The following is a 5,000-nucleotide window of genomic DNA, read 5'->3' on the forward strand; positions in this document are numbered from 1 at the left end:
TGGTGGACAACGAGTGAGTGTAGGGGTAGGGGTGAGGGTGGAAGGAGTGACAAGTGAGTAGTAGGGGGTGAAGGGCGAGCGAAGGGTGTAGGAAGGGGTGAAGGGGGAACGGAGGGAGAGGAAGGGTAGGTGGAGGAGGAGGAGGGGGGGGTGGCGGTAGAGGTAAGAAGCAGCACGGCGGCCGTACATGAAGTAGATATACACAAAAGAGATGTGATAACCACCCGAATCCCGCTGGTCAGATGGCCACAGCCTGCCTCATCCCTTCCGCCGGGCATTCGAACCCTTACGAGGATCCTGCCGGACCCTCGGAGCCTTCCTCCTTTCCGAAGACCCGAGGCACAGACATTAAGCCGAGTGCTTCTTCGCGAACGCAGAGAAAGAGAACAAACTACACCTAGTTTTAAAAACCTGCGCATTACTTTTCGTATATCTTTGTCCACGATGCGACGGTCTGTGAGGCCAACACTAACAGTGGATGGTGGTTAGGCTAGACCAGTTCCTGAAATGGCTCCTAATAACCTGCTCAGTAAAGCCGATATTTCCTTGCGCTTGTCACCCACAAGCCAGAGAGCTAGGGAGGCGGGAGCGAGGTGCAGTGATCTACATGTTGCTAGCTCCGCGTACGGTGAACTAAGAGATACACATCAGGGGGATGCTTGTGGGACTTGAGACGAGGCACCAGAAGGTCTATTCTCCTTTGGCTCGATTCCGCTCCCTGTCATTGGGGCAAGTATCGGAGAGAGGCTTTGGAAAGAACATACCTTAGTGATATTACAAAGAAAGTCAATACATTAGTATTTGTTCCCGTCTATCTTCGTTGACATTTTCCTCGGTCCTGCTTTCCCGTAGTAAAGAGGCTATCAAAGTCCCGTTCCCTAAGAGTCCCCTTTACAGTATATAATTAAAGACCACGAGCCTGCGACTGAGCCTTTGAGTGAAACTCGACCATACTTTTTGGAAGCACGAGAGTCACAAGAAGTCCGCAAGGAGTGGATCTCAGCCTCGTCATACTTCACAGCAAAGTTTACGATGGGAAGGTCGTCTGAGGTCGATGGAAGGGGGGGGGGAAGGAAAGGAAGACTAACATCGACGCCAATCCAGCCCCAAAATATGATGACCAGCCGAGCGTTCAACACTAGCTATGATCATAAATTGGAAGTCCAATCAGGGTAATGGAGTGAGAGTCAAAAAAAAAAAAAAAAGATAAAATATTTTAGAACTGAAAAATTTCTAACAACATATGTTACTCTAGGGTTACAGTATTTCCAACTGTAAGTATACCATCAATCAAAATGTCTCAGATCATTATAAATGTGTACATGCTAGGCGAAGCGAAACATATTTTTATGTGTAACTTGACTTCTGTGTCAGTTCACTTGAATTCCACCAGCTTATTTCATTTAGGTAAGAAACCTTAAGCCAAAAGGGTTTACTTCTAACTAGTGAGACAATTAGATTTGAAAAATTATATACTTGTAAAAATATTCTTTGAAAAATTCTATCTCCCATGAAGGATATTTTCAGATATTTTTTCTATAACAACGTCCGAAACGGAATGAACTGTTTTTGTAAATGGCAAAAATAAAATAAACACACTCACGCACGCACACACACACACACACACACACACACACACACATACACACACACACACAAACACATAAACGCACACACACATACACACACAAACAGACATACACACAAACACACACACACACACACACACACACACACACACACACACATGCACACGCACACACATACAGGCAATCACACAGATGTAACCCTACTAACGAAATATTCTTTAATCCGCAGGCGCTTAGGACATGACTTTCATGCTTGCTGCACAATATAAACCTAATTATTTTTCTATTATTTTCCTCAAGAACCTAATTTTCACAAGTGACAAATTATAGAGGGTGCACGAGTATCATCCTTTAGAATCTTAGCCAGTACTTAAGTGAGCTCCTTGGAGCTCATCTTGCCCTAGACACGTCTCTTGTAAGGAAATACTTGAGAAATCTGAGACCGGCAAAAGGGGAAAAATTCACACCTTCAGCCCCACAGAAAACATGTTTCACACCTTGAATGGGCCTGCGGGCCTAATTAGAATGGTAACCTAAGGACATTTTAGCGTAGACAGTTTGTTCTTGTTTGTCATTTGACAATCAAGAAAAAGTAAATATAGATATTTAGGACTATGGAAAATATTTTTATTATACACACACACACACACACACACACACACACACACACACACACACACACACACACACACACACACACACACACACACACATATATATATATATATATATATATATATATATAAATATATATATATATATAGATATGTACATATATATGAATATGTATACGTATGTATATATGTATATATGTATACATACATACATATATATATATATATATATATATATACATACATATATATATATATGTATATATATATATATGTATATATATATTTAAGATACAGGAACGAATTCGTCACGAGAGGGTCTTCAGGAGGGTCCTAAGAACTCTTGACCACTCAGCTCTTTTAATGACCCACCCTCCATATTCTTCATTTCTAAATCGCGTGTTGGTCTCCTACGTCCCACTACCTGCGACAGGACCCGGGGCCAGCTTGGGTCCAGGAACCCCGAAACAACCGCGGCGCCAAAACCAACACTTTGACTCGGGACGAAGCCGCACCGTTGTGAATCCGATAGGCCCCTCAAGACGCTTGATGACCGTCTTTATGCTATTGGTTGGTCTGTAGACCCACCATTTTTTTTTCTCGTCCTCTGCCATTTATGTCCACGAGGAAATTAAAAGCGATAATAAGCGCGAGGAATGCTGGCCTGGGTCACGGCCACGGCTCGCGGGTTTATCGAATTACGGTCTCCCGTAATCCTTGGATATTATATTACACATTTTGGAGTGTACATCCTCATGCTTCCTCGTACTAGGATAGAGGATTAAGTCTGCGTGGACCGGTAAATATGTCAACAAACATAATACCTTTCCCATTGATTAATAATAAAATAAGGAAAAAAACATACAATTTCTCTTGAGCTTTCCTTCTTCAGCATCCTTTCAACCCAAGACCCTAAACATAAACCCAGCCGCTATCAAAATCAATAGCAAGCAAGTAGAAGTTGGAGAGAAGGTGTTATCGCTCATATTAAGCAATTTTTCAATTTTCTTCCCCTAATATTGACGAATTATCCTTGAACCTTACGGACAGCTTGATGGACTGCACCGCCGGCCATAGGCCGCGGGAAGACTCAGGACATAAAGGGTCTAGGTTGGTTACTCCTGGGGCTTGTGGTCGTGTCTGGGTCGTATGCATAGGTTAGGGCGAGTAGGGTCGGTCTCGTGGGGAGTCTAGGACGGGGCTTAAAGCGAAGCCCAAGGAGGCTTATCAAGGAGAAGCCTGGATGGTTGTTCCACTTCAACCTGTAGAGCACATGGACGCTGTTTATTGGTGGAGAGCTCCTTGAGACTGAGGTTTAGTTATAAACACGGTGATATACAGTACATGAGTATACACGTGCAGGTAAAAGAAGAGTGTTCACATACACACATGGGCATGCACAAAAGTATGAACACATATACACACGTACAAATATATGCACACATATACACACGTACAAATATATGCACACACACATACACGCAAGAGCACACACAAACATGCACACATGCAAACACACACACACACACACACACACACACACACACACGCACATACACACACACACACACACACACACACACACACACACACACACACACACACACAGGTAATGATCATGGTTATCACCTCGAGTTTTATTGACTGGAAATCCACAGCCCCAAAATGGCTGCCACTGGGTCTCGACAGCCCTCCCGTAGATCTCCATGGGGAGAAATGTTAGAATAATGTCCGTGTTGTATTGGTGTGTGACTGCTTTTATGTCACCGGTTGTCAACTCTTGTGTGAATAGGGGGAGAGAATGCAAAATTGCTAGAGAGCTAGAGATTTTGGTCCTGGTCCAGAGACGAACGCACACGCCCACACACACATACACGCACGCGCGCGCACACACACACACACACACACACACACACACACACATACATCCACGCATGCACACACACACACACACACACACACACACACTTACACACACACACACACACGCACAAATACACACACACGCACAAATACACACGCACGCATGCACGCACACACACACAAGCGCATGTACACACACGCACAAACACAAACACACACACACATATACCCACAAACATACACGCACACACACACTAGCGCATGTACACACACGCACAAACACAAACACACACACACACATATACCCACAAACATACACGCACGTACATACTCAAATTTAAAAATCAATTATGTGTTGATATTTCTGCAGTTATTGAAACAACTGTGAATCAGAGAAGATACTTCTGGCTAAACAAAATCGCCTGTGGGCAGTCAAAACAAACACACAAGTCGTCAATGGCAGTGAAACTGTCATTCGAGGTATATTTGTTCCTTTCTGCTGGCGCCAGGAAAAATAAAAGTAAAAAAAGTCATCAGTAGTGCAAGGGCTAATTTGATTTCTATTGGAATAACTATTCGTCAAAGATACAGTAATTATTCGTCATTCGTCATATTTATAGCACATGATCCTTTTTTTCTGGCAGATAGAGAAAAAATAATAAAAAATGACAGATAGTTCTCTTTTAATAGAAGGCCATTTTTCTAATCTGGGATATCTGCAATAATCGGAATGGAAACCCTTTTCCAACGTATATCAATATACATTCATGTATTTCTGGTATCAGAAATCTATGTTACGAGTTTTGAAGATTTTCGAATTCTAAGACAAGCTGTATATTTTAACTTGCGTATTTCTTTCATCTTGTTTTTGGTACTACAATAGCATTTCGCCCCAAAAAATGTTTTACCACTGAACCGGTTTCCATTACAGATT

The sequence above is a fragment of the Oratosquilla oratoria genome, chromosome 33 (assembly GCF_046742065.1).
Source record: "Oratosquilla oratoria isolate Oo_2021 chromosome 33, ASM4674206v1, whole genome shotgun sequence".
In the NCBI taxonomy this organism is placed as follows: Eukaryota; Metazoa; Arthropoda; class Malacostraca; order Stomatopoda; family Squillidae; genus Oratosquilla; species Oratosquilla oratoria.